We start from the raw sequence: 13,864 nt of genomic DNA on the forward strand, positions 1-13,864 counted from the left end.
GGAGTTCTTTAACCTAATAAGAATTCTAATCTATTGATTGAGAAAAGGGTTCCGCGTAAATTACTTTTTATGCGCTACAGCTGTGCTCAATTAAATTCTTTGCTTAAGTGGTTCTTAATTGAAATAACATTTTATATTGGAATTAATAATTACTTTAAAAACGTTTTTATTAATTATCAATTCAAGTATTTTACTAACCTACAAACGAATGTAAACTAAAAAGCAAGTATACAATTTAAAAGGAGTTTTCAAGGAATAAAATAAAATGAGATTTGCTCAATGAAAAAAAAAAAAAAATTGCTAATTTCTGTCTTATACGTATTAAAATAAGTTCCAATCGAATAACAAAAAAAGAAAGGATATCTTACACTTAAATTATTTGGAATCACTTGATGAATTTATATAACAAAATAGATTTTTTTTTAACATTCCACGGAACCCTAAAACTTAGCTAAGGACGCGATGCAACGTAAGATGAGAGAAACGAGATGTGCAGAAATAGTGTATTTTAACCCTTGCGAGTAGTCGATGCGTTAATATGTCAAGATATTATTCGCTAACTTATAACATAAAATTAAAAATTAATTATTGTTCTAATACTATTATATAAGTATTATTTTATCAATTCCAAAATTAATAGATTAAATGAGTAAGTGAGTCAGCACGATGAGTATTCCTGATTGACTACCTTCACGGCAGCTAATCTGAACGAAGACAACGCAAGAGTGACTGCGCGTTCCTTGAGTAAGTTTACTCAACACTCGAATAAGTGTTTATGAAAAAGGTAGATTATACTTCACACTCGTAATCCGATAGGACAGGATTCTGACATTATTGTAGAAAAATCAGAAATAATGTATATGTCGGAGGGATACACTTTATTACACTATTAGGTTAACACACAAAGTAATCAAAATAAGAATGATAACACTCAGCACTTCAGGAACGTTAGGACAGTTCCGTGACCTCATTCAGTTAATGATAAGCGCGCTGAAGATAGCTCAGAACTACACCGAAGTCAAGTTCACAACCATAGGCGCGCTTTTCGTTCCGTTGAGTGTGTACGCTTGACCAGATGCGAAATATACTTCTTACAGTGCCTTTAGTCCTAAAACAGATTAAAAATCAATGTATTTTATATACATATACAAGTAAATCAGTAAGTCGGCAGACGTTGTGTGCCCTTTATTTTAAACTGAAACTCCGAAACGCAATTTTTATGTATAGTGGTTTAGTATCTCGTTATTTCAGAGAGGGAATACAAAGAGAACCTCCTCCTAATATATTAATATGTATATTTAAAGGACATTATCTAATATAAGTGCGTGATGGCTTAGCGAGCCGCTGCTGAGCAAATGGCATTGCAGATACATGTCTAATTGACTACTAGATGAATTGTGATTGTTTGAACACTCGAAAAGATCAGAGGTGCTCGTCCGTTTTTTATCCCCTTAGCAGTTTAAGCTTGGAATATAAAGACATTTTTATTTTCAAATGATTTAATGATATTCTACGTTCTCATAACATATTGAACTATATTATATGGTCCTTTAATATCATCATTCACGCTGAGTCTCAGTAGCTGGCCCTCAACCAGTGACGTTATCAAGGTTATTTGGGCGAACAATAGTACACAATTCAGAAAAACTTTGTTAATGTGTTTGCATATAAATTATTTGAAAGAGTTACGGCCACCTTGTCTGCTTTGTCTGTCTTGCCTTGTCTGCCTTGCTGGCGGGTTGATTCCCTGCGACAACACTAATTGCATTGATGAAGTAAAATGTCTTTATGACATTCAAGGGTTAAATTGGGGTGACTATATATTCCATAATATATGGAATCTTTATACAATATAGTGATTAATACTTGATATATTTAATCTTTCACTGGACAGCTTAAGAATATATAAATTGCAATGTTTACAAATAAGGAGTATCTAGTTTATTGACCTTGAGTGCTTTTTTATTTATTATAGTCTGTGCATCGTTGTCATCGGCAACTGTCATCCGTTAATTTAATAAAATATCAGCCGCTGCGCCTTACTTCGTTTCATATATTGAAATGCATTTTAATAAGTTTACTTTGAAATTCTTTAATTACCAGAATGAATTAATTTTAAATGTTGAATTAACCTTAAAGTATGAAAAAAATTAAACTTTGACAGGTACGCGATTCGTTTCCATGTAACATATACCTATAAACTGTACAATATATGTAAAGGGACATGAAATTGACGTTCGTCACGTCAAATAGTCTAAATTGTATTTTTTTTATTCTGTCTTTTATTTGTGCCAAGAGGGCAGAGATTATTTCGCCTGTCAAAATTGTAAGAGGGTGAAACTGCGAAGCGCAGCACCGGTGACAGAAATATTGACATCAGGAACGTAATACTGATTATTAAAGTGTAGTTTAAAATGTTGTTGCAATTTAATGCGCCAACAACTTTGGGAGCTAAGCTTATGTTCCTTATGCCTGAAGTTAAATTGTCTAACTCACCTTTCAAACCGGAACACAACAATGCTAAGTATTCCTGCTTGAAGGTAGAATAAATGATGAGTGAATGGTACCTACCCAGACAGCCTTGCACAAAACCCTACCACCAAAAAATATTGTATTGTACCAAAATATTATACACACAGACAATTTCTATTCAAGTTTTATTATACGAGTATATATGTATTTAAGATTCCGTCAATTGTCAACAATTGCCTTTTATCCAATGAAAATGTATAAACAGTTTTATTGCAAGGGCGTAAGATTTAAAATGGCGTGTTCGTACAAGCTAGTAAAAATGTGATAATTTTAAAGGTTACATTCCTTAAAAATGGCTTCGCTATGTTGATATTATCATAATGGTTTATATATTTCTAAAAACAATGTACCTACCCACGGAGAATATTGTAAGCATGGTAATAATATACTATAAATACCAAACTCACTTTTGAGGACACTTTTGACATAGTTGGCAATCTTGCTGGAGGCTGACTTAATGGAAAGTGACTACCACCGCTCATGGACATCTACAATACCGGAGGGCAGATTCATTGTCGGCCTTTAAGAATTATAATGATGATAATAACGTAACTAATTTCGACCACGGCCGTTATTCCACGCTAGCGGTTGATAAGATTGTAGATTCCGAAGGCAAAAAATCCAAAACTATTGGGATTTTCTGCCAAAAATAATCAGTATCAGGCAGGAGTTTATGAGTAGTATTCACTCTCCTGTCTCGGATAGCATTCAAAGCCATTATTCCATCCCATCACATAATAAGAATGGCTCTCATAGTCGAAGATCGTCATCATCATCATGTCCCCCGGAACAAAAAATAAAAATATATTTGGTAAGAATAGAGCGATCTGACACAAAGTCTACAGCATAATTGTGCCAATAGCGGTCACGTTATGGTATTCAGTCTACGTCCAGCCCTAACGTGTCTTTAACGATCGTTAAAGGTCACATCGTCGCCATTAATTAGGTAAATGTCAACTTTGAACGACCCGTGATGACCTTTCAGATGTGTAGCGTATTTCTACGCTCCGGTGAGATCTCGGAAATGTGTTTTTATTCCTTACAAGATGATCTTCAGTTGTAAATGATGTGGGATTATATCTTATAGACGCTGTAAGAAATATTAACCAATTCTTAGATTGCCATTGCTCCACAAACCTTTGGGACTAAGATCTTATATCCCTAGTCTATTTATATTGGGTCGTTCAAGTACCAACTAATTTTTTAACCGGCTTTTAACTTATTTTACAATTACTACCAGAAAATTCTACAGTCAATACTAAAGCTACATAATAATATTTAGCTTAGTAGACGCTTTTATCTGTGGCGTGGATTTGGCGTTGACGTATAACTAAAAACTTGGCAATTATTTTAAAATTAATTTATTATTGTTTTCGTTCCTTAATAGTAAGAGATATCTTAGAAATATTGTGGCACTAGATACGTAGGTGACTACTGCATATTACATATGTACATACATTAGCAGCCTGTAAATTTGTCACTGCTGGGCAAAGGCCTCCTCTTCCTTTGAGGAGAAGGTATGAGCATATTCCACCACGCTGCTCCAATGCGGATTGGTGAAATACACGTGTGGCAGAATTTCGTTGAAATTAGACACATGCAGGTTTCTTCACGATGTTTTCCTTCACCGCCGAGCACGAGATGAATTATAAACACAAATTAAGCACGTGAAAATTCAGTGATGCCTACCTGGGTTTGCACCCGAAATCATCGATTAAGATGCACGCATTCTAACCACTGGGCTGGCCAACTCGGCTAATACTGCAATTTTGCAAATTACTGTAATACTGCAAATTTTTCTTATAAATTAAACCATTTCTAAAATAAAACATTCCTCAAGAAGATGAAATTGAAATAAAAACTAAACTGCGGTTGCGTAGCCAAGGCATCGTTAATATTTCCTTCTAAGGTCGTATGCCAAGTACAAAAAAATTGTTTTTGAAAAAGACCTAACGATCAAGCCGCGTGTTAAATATTCGAACACTACCACAACATTTATATTACAAATGTTATCGTCTTTAAATCGTTAAAGGTGTTATGATGCCATAATGTTCTTTATATAATTTATAATAAGGCGATTTAATTTAAATCTCAAAGAGGATTACGTATAAAATTTGAAAGAATTATGAAAAATCCGAAAAAAAGGAACCTTATAAAAAGATAATTAAAAAACTTGTTTTGTTTTCTTTAGAATACCTTTCTAATTGTAACCACATCTAGACAATAACATTAAGTACCGATAAGTAAAATATTTATTACGTGGTAACGCTTTTATGTTAGATAGGTATACCAGGGATGTGATGGATAAGTAACTTCAGATCTGGATATGGACACGGATACCAAATTATTTTGGATTTTCCCATTGTTTCGGATAGATCAGTTACGACATTACAAAGCAACAGTTCGACTTTACTTGTAGGCTATTAGGTATCTACAACCACAGAAAAAAAACAATAATCTTAGAAAACAAAATTAGCTACTTTTTTTAAGTAAAACATTATGCAAAAATAAAATGATATATATATGTTATAGGATTAGGTTACAGTTTCGGATAGACTTTTATTTCGGATATCCAATAGTTTCGGTTACTGGTAAACCATAATACTTCACTTAGGACTTTTTCATTCCATAACCTTACTTTCTGGTGTTATAGGTCATACGTACCTACATTATGTGTCAATGACAATTAAAAAATCATATTTCCTCTACCTAACTTATTACTTAATTTAAAAATAATATATAATTTGTATGAAACTTACAAAAGTATTTTGTTTGCGTATGATGGTAATTTTTTCACCATATGAAAACATATTATTTCTTCATTTACAAAATACCGCAGATATAGTTAGTACTGTCATACACTTTTCTGAAAAACTTTTTAATTTTACTGTAAATTGTCGAACATTCCGGTAACAGTAAATAAAAATCACATTACGAATACGAATAAAATAATAGTGATTATCAAACCTAAAAAATAGTAACTTTCAGTCTCTCTGTGTAACAAACGAAATATTATGAAAAATTAAGACTAAAATAGTTCAAGTTTTATCTAAAACCAAAAACCAGGTAACGAAACTAATGTTAGTCTATGAGAGTTGCACAGTTTGCACATCTCTATAAACTATTCCGATCACAAGAGGACAAAAGCAAAATAAACATCATTTGACATTGATTTGACGCTTTATCGAGAGCATAAATATAATCTATGATATTCTCTATGGATTTCGGAAAGAATTGCGTTTTGAACGTCGACGAATTTATCGAAACTTAAAGTAAAATTAAAGTGGATAAAAGTCGTTAAGTGTAATAGTGATGTATTATAAAATAATCGCATGTTAATCAAGACGTGTTACTGGTGCACAATACAGGTGAGCCGAGCAAACCGCGTCGAATACGTACATAAAAGGTTTGTGTATCTTTAATCCTTCTTTGATTTGAAAAGACTAAATAATAATACTAGAAGTGAATGTACTTTAGATTTAAAAAAATATACATTCGTATATTCAAGACTAAACCATCGGAATATATTATTCAAATCTACCCACTTTAAATTAAAATACCTTACAGTAATCATAGCTTACGATCGACACTTAGCCTAACTTTAAAGTAAGTATATAATTTGAGTTTTTCATTAAAATAAAAATCTTTAAACATAAATAAATGAATATTAAATTACAAAGATGCTAGTGGTTAGCACGTGAATCTCATCTGCAGATTGCGGGTTCAAGCTCGGGCAGGCACCCACTGGCTTGGGCAGCTTTCATGTAACTTGTGCTTATATCTCATCTCCTGCTAAGTGGCAAAGAAAAACTGATGAAATTCTCACGTGTCTCCAGCCTTTGAATTTGACAAGACTGGAGTCAAAAGTTCGACTTTCTACTTATGAGAATAAAAGTGGTTTGCCGATTTGTGATATTTTTAACGAACGTATAGAAACATTAAAATTGTGAAGCGTCAAAAGCGCAATGGGTTAATGGCCGCCTAGCGATGTAAAAAGTCACAGGTCGTAACAATCCTAACACTTGACCTAATACTAATAGTTGCAGGGGTAATTAAGAATATTTATGATTCCTTTTCAGTAGCATTGCTATTATTCTTTTGCTTAAAAATAAAATAAAAATGATAATTTTTCTGTCATTGTTATTTTGATTCTCTTTACTTACGACTTGATTTTTTTATTCCAAGCTAATATACTGTTGACAATATATCATATATTGTTACATCAATCCGTAATGTAAACGAACCGTAATTTTTAAGTAAATACATCCGTGTTCCAATATAGCGTTTAAAACTTACAACGATACTTCTATGAACGTTGATGTAAATATTACGAAGCACGCGAACCTGTAATCCTAGCCTCACTTAATCCAGTCTAAGCAACATATCTGAACTCATGACCGATGTCAATGAAACCGTACCTATTTTATCGTTAACCACCTACCTAACAACAACGTTAGAATCCACGTTACGTTAACGTTTTGAGAAAATACAAGAGACCTGCACGTTCACGTCAAGTTATCTAATGGCAAGTTTAACTAAAGTCACGAATGATTAGTTTAGAGAACGTGCGAGTCAGCGTTTCGTTTGTTAGGGTTGTGTTATGGCATGTAGAGGGAAACGTGTTCCAGAGGACCACTTAGGAGTTGCGGAGTGCAACGTCCCGCTCACGCCGGCCCGTAACCGGTTCCTAATCGTCGTATTTCTGCGTCCGATCGAACCGAGAAAAACTTAGAATAAGTGCGCCGTCACAAGGGTTACTATGACCTAAACGTGGTTTTATCGTTTAAACTTGTAATTCTGTGGTAAAAATATAAATTGCTTTTGAAAAATAATAAATTCTCCGCAGATCGCAATTTCGTATCAACTGTTTTTTTCGTTAGAAACATAAACATTGTATTTAAAAAAAAAACAGTTTTTCGATTAAAATCTCGACTATTACCAGATAAATTATAAAAAAAAAAATTTTTAAAAAAAGAACTCCAACGCTAACTAATTTTTTGATATCTCACTTTGTTGTTTTTCGAAGTGATATTTTAGTTAATTAATATACCCTAATGAACTGCAGGCTCCTATATCTTTAAATAAGAATATCTGATCGACTCCGAGATTAAAACAATTAAAAGCGTTAAATAATTAATATGTTAACATTTTCATACGTAACTATTTAATGGGTATTCACCACATGTTCTACCGTCAAACAACAATATAATTACCATGTTGTAATATTGGCGTTGGTGACCACTTACAATCAGGTATATGTATATGACAAGTTCTTGACCGTGGCTTCGCCCGCGTGTTAGTGTGATCGTAGTTTTCACGTATAGTAAAGTAGCCTATGTCCTTTCTTGGTGTTCGAGCTTGTTGCAAACCAAAGTTCATAAATTTCGGTTCAGTGGTTTAGCTACGAAACCGTAACATACAGACGGACAGGGTTACTATCATGTTCATTATTAGTTAGTATAGATAATGGTGTTATAACACTTTTTATAAAAATACCATTTAACAAGACCTCTATTTACATATCCAGCGACTTAAAACATATTTGCATATATCCTGTGCCGAGAATAAGGTAATTATTGTTTATATATAGGTATTTTCAAACTATGTTTCGCAAAAAAACTGGACGACAAGCGTGTATGGATACGGTTTTTTTACTTGTGATTCACCTAGCTCGCGTTTTCTCATAGTTTATTAACGTAATAACTTTTTTTAAACAGTTTGAAAGCGGTTTCTGAATATTTTATCATCCATATTGTAAACACTATCGACGTAAATCGAAATTAATTTTATTCTGATTGGATTTATTGAACATTTTGTATGTCTCCTGAATTAATATTTTACGGTAAATTTTGTATTCGCTTATTAATTAGTATTTCGGAAACAAATTATTGTGTATTTATACGATTTAAGTTGGAGCGGTCACAGATTAACCTTTTTATCATATTTATAAAAAGGGGGGGGGGGGATTAAATGGAAGCTTGATATTCTCATTGGCCAGTTGATATTTGAGACATCCTGCTTGCTCTTAATCAAGTTTTATAGCGATAGAAATTTGATTTCGAATTTGGAAAAAAATATATTTTTAGAAGATTTTTAATTTGACATGTTGTTCTATTTTGGGTACGTTATGGCCTCGCAGATCGCGCTGACAACTCCAGTGTTTGTAACATTACATACTCATAGACATTCATTAAACAGGTATTTGTATGTAATTGACTGCTAGACGACACTAAGTGCTTATAATTTTTAGTTAAAAATAATAATGAAATAGGCTTTTTCTTTCAAGCATATTTAAATCTTTGTTTAAGAAGGTAAGCTTATATCGAATTAATTCATTTCTTAAATTATTTGACTCTAAAATATTAATGATTTTTTATTATACTAAATAATAAATATAAGTTGTACGAAGATTATGGGAGACCAATAAAAATGTACTTTAATGAATTCGATAAATCAAAAATTGAATTTGCGATTTTAATTTTTAACTTATGATCTTTATGTTCGATTGCTTTGAAATTTAGCAAAGTTACGCGACGCCGAGGCTCAGTAAGAAAAGATTCTTGGAAATTTCAATTTTAAGGGGTTAAATGGAATTTATCGTACGAAATCGGGACAGTATTTAGTAGTCTGTAAAGTATTAATTGTTGAAGAATCACCTTTTTGCTTGAGATTTCGAAACGAAAAGTTATTACTAAAGTATGTAACTTTAGTAATAACGAAGTGATTATTTGTAGGAAGAGGTTATGTTAACGTAAATACAGGTCGGGTATCTCTGAATAATAAAACATCTTACTTGTTGAGTTTAAAAATAATAATAATTTAACTATTTCGTACAAGAGAGTATTACGGTGCACGTTGAGAGGCGAAGAAGAGATTGATTATTGAAAACATAGATCTACTTTCATAGATAATTCGGTGGTCTAGTGCTAAAAGGTCCAAAGAGTATTTTTTTTTAAATATACAAACAACACTTTGACATTTGCCAAATCGTTCAAAAAATTATAAATGTATTTGTTCTAAAACGGCGTAAGTTTAACATTACTAAATACCAAAAATGTGCATCTTGGTCATTGATTTTTTTCTGATTATCAAAAGTAAGGGATATTGATATTGGCCCTTTTAACACCGAACCACTGAATAAATTAATAGGTTCTATGGTTGCGTTTGAAAATCAAAACATTAAAAGCAAAATATTTTGTATTCAATTCATGAAAGCAATTTTGAACCGTCATGTACGTATTGAAGTAAATATTTTACCACCGGTTCGGAATGTATAATCTACCGAGAAGAACCGACAAGAAACTCCAAGTATCCATTCTATTTCACCAATTTAGATATAATATTACACGACATCGCGACTCAATAAAATAATCTTATTCTTAATACGATTACTTTATAAAATTTAATTCTTTAATTAAAGCCAAAAGTCAAAGTCAGAAACATTTATTCAATTACACTAAGTGAAAAAAATCTACTATAAGTTCGGAAATAAGCATCTCAGACCGTCTGAAAGGAAAACTCATCGGGACGTTCCTTTTTTTTTAACAATTATATTTGTAATGCAATTCATCATATTTCTATTCGAATCGGCCTGAAGACGATCGATTCTATTCCTAGGATGTGATATCATCTCAGAAGTTATTTTTAAATAAACGTGCTTTAAATTTTTTTTTTATTTTCTATTGTTTAATTTTGGACGTATTCGAGGATAATAATAAACGCATGTCTTAACAACGTCATCGCGCCACCCGAAAAAAAAACCTTGACAATCGCTGGGAGCCTCAGACGGTGGCGGTGGTCAGTTGCACACTTTCGCCGAACATTGCGCGGGCGCAGGCATTTCTCCTCAAGGCCACGCAAACCTGTCCGTCGTGATGCGCCGGCGCACTGCTTTCACGTTGAGCTCGTATTAATAATAATTAGGGAATCGATAACGTTATGTAATATTCAAACGCTTTGAATTAATCAATATATTTTATTATAATTAAGTATGTCTACTAGGGACTATGTGGAATAGTACTCAATTATTTTGTTACATAGTTATGGTCGTAAAATTTATTATGATTATTAAAACCGTTGAACTACTAAAGTATTCTAAGAGAAATTTATTAAGACGTCGATAATATAATGATACTTACTGTAAGACGTTTTAAGTACGGTTCCCGTTTACATTTAGCAATTTTAAGTTTATGACATGAGCATTTTACAACGCCTTTATTAATTCGCTTTCTTGTCTCTTTTGTTTGATTATGTATTCGGTATAAAGGTCGCAATCGATCTTTAACTATTTTTTCCAATGATCTACTATCGAATAAATAGATCTATATTTACATATAAGCGAAATAACACTCACTGATTAAACGCGACATCTCAGAAACATCTAAAAAACATGACATCTGCAAATTTGAAATTTGGCAAGTCGGGTTCCTTATCCGGTGTAAACATCCGCTAAGAACGTATTTTACGAAACTTCACCCCTAAGGGGGTAAAATGGGGATTGGAAGTTTGTTATTTATCAATTTCGCGTGTGTAAAGCCGCAGATTCAACTAGTATAATATAAATAAATAATAAATATTATAATGGTGACAAAACTAGGGTGGAATGGATCACGAACAGAAAAACGTAATTTATTAATTAGATTAGATTAAGAAATCATTAAAAAACGAAACTATTATAAAACAAATAGACATGGATGAGCAATTTTGACCGCAAGACACTGTAGGTCCTTAAATATGTATTTAAATTAAATCTGTTAATATAATTAAAGTTTATTGGACAGTTAGCTAATAACAAACTACTGTATAATTAGAAACTATTATTCTAACCGCGAGCTGACTGGGTTTATTACTTCAATGATTCATAAATGTCATTATAAATAAATAAATAACTACGTTCAGTTTTATGTGCTTTGGAATAATTAATATAAATAAATAAATCAATATTGGACATCACATACATTACTCTGATCCCAATAAGTAGCTAAAGCGCTTCCGTTATGGAAAATCAGAAGTAACGATGGTACCACATACACCCAGACCCAAAACAACATAGAAAACTAATGAAATTTTTCTACGTCGTCTCGGCAGGGAATCGAACCCGGGACCTCGGAGTGGCGTAGCCATGAAAATCGGTGTATTATTGCATTAAAACTAAAAATGTATTTTTCTTATTAGATGTACCTTCAATACCACAGACATGACTTAATATTAAGTCGAGTACTTCTTCATTCAAAGCCTATCAAACAATCGACTGTCGCGAATAAATCAAAATCGTGCTTGACGCTAACAATCATGTTTCATCACAACCTACCTGTTCCAGAGTCGCTAAGAACCTTCGCCGTCAATGTACCAAACGGATTCCTGAATAAATACACATTGACATAATATAACGATTAAACACCAACCTAAAACCGTCTCTCCTTCGAATACGTACGGTTGTAAATCGTTCAAAATACATCGGTGGTTATGACGTTGCGTGATGAGCACGCGCACGGGCTGGTCAATAACAGTGGTATAGAAGCAAAAACGTTAGCAGACAAGGACGACATTCCACCAACTCAGCTTTCCTTGGGGAACATTAGAGGCGCTCCTAAACGAATGACTAGAATTACTTGAGTTCGCACAGTGTCGTGTATGAGAACTTTTTGTATTTACAATTGTATCGTATCTCGGAAACTATATTATTACACTGTTTTTCGTTATAATTGCTAATGAACGATTGAATGTAAATTAGATTGGATTCTGAAGGAGATTGAATGACTTCAGGTTCCGAAATTGGATTCAATCGTGGGATGAAAAAAAATTTTTTTTTAATTAATTATCTTAATAATGGTGTGACGGTTTCGTTCAGGTTTGGTTTTTGAACGGCGTCATGTTTTTGGTTAAATATTTGAAATTGTTTTAAAAATATCTCGATTCATATTACTAAGGTGTGATATTATTTTTAATCGTTCAAACTCAATAAAACATTAAAAATGAAATCATCAAGACAATTCATTTAATTTAAATAATAATATTTGTTTTGTTTTCATAGAATTTTCATTAAAAGAAACAAACTCTAAAAATGTATGTTTTTAGAAATACGATTTTTGAATTACTTGCACAGGTTGATGAGACTATATAAGTCTGTTATATAAAAATAATTAAATAAAAATATTATTTATATTATTAAAAAACTTGTAACACCAGGTTTCCGTCTCCGCAAAGTCAATTCATCTTACCTTAGGCAAGGTGTTCGCTTCTATGATGTAAATACTTTTAGCTTCGCCAATTAATAAATTTAAATCACATGTTATGATAACTTTGGTTATTGAATTGTTTGGTTTTTCTCCGTAAAATCTAGATTCTGAACTGATGGTTGCTTTGACTTTAATTGAAGCCTGCATATTGACGATTTAAAATATGTTGTTTGTTGAAGTTTGACGCGCCATAGACTTATAGAATCAGCTTATCGCAATGTAAATATATCTTATTAGCTGCCCGAACGGAGTTCGCGTGGGGAAACATCATCTTGAAATTATATTTTTTATGTAATAGGCACAAATAAAATATTAACGGTGGAGTCTAAAAATAAAATGTATTTTTAATGATGATATGATTAATAATATACAGATAAAATATTTAAAAAAGTGAATATTCATAAAGCTTGCACCCCTGAATTAGAAACACTTCCTTTTATTAAATTAAGGTGCAGTTAAAATGACAACCCGTGATGATCCTTATTTTTGACTCCTAGGATTAGTTTCAGGGGAACGAACTCCGTAACGGTCAAGTACATAGGCAAGAAATATAGTATATGTAGCTTGTGTTTAATTTTTTTTTTAATCCTTTGCAATATTTTTTGTATTTCTGAATTACGATTTCGATTTACAATTCATTTTAGTTTCACTTATGGCATATGTTCTTCCTCGGAGTTCAAGCTTGCTTCGTACCAAATTTTATCAAATTCGGTTCTTTGATTTGATCGCAAAGGGCAACAGACAGACAAAGTTTTTTCGCATTTATAATATTAATATAGATTATGGGAGTAATGAATATATATATATATATATATATATATATATATATATATATATATATATATATATATCTTTACAGAGATATTTTCTAGTATTCTATTTTCCATCGTGAAAAGTTTATGGTTGGAATGAGTACCACTAAAGTAGCTCAAGGTCTGGATAGAACTTGAGAATTTCAAATCATTAGACGGCCCGTATACCCTTGAGCTATTATAGTTCAAAGTACAGACGAAGGCTATAACATGTAATTGTACATTAACAATATTATAAATACGACACTTTCTCTTCTATACAACTCAACATATCGTCATTAA

The sequence above is a fragment of the Vanessa tameamea genome, chromosome 11 (assembly GCF_037043105.1).
Source record: "Vanessa tameamea isolate UH-Manoa-2023 chromosome 11, ilVanTame1 primary haplotype, whole genome shotgun sequence".
Taxonomy (NCBI): Eukaryota; Metazoa; Arthropoda; class Insecta; order Lepidoptera; family Nymphalidae; genus Vanessa; species Vanessa tameamea.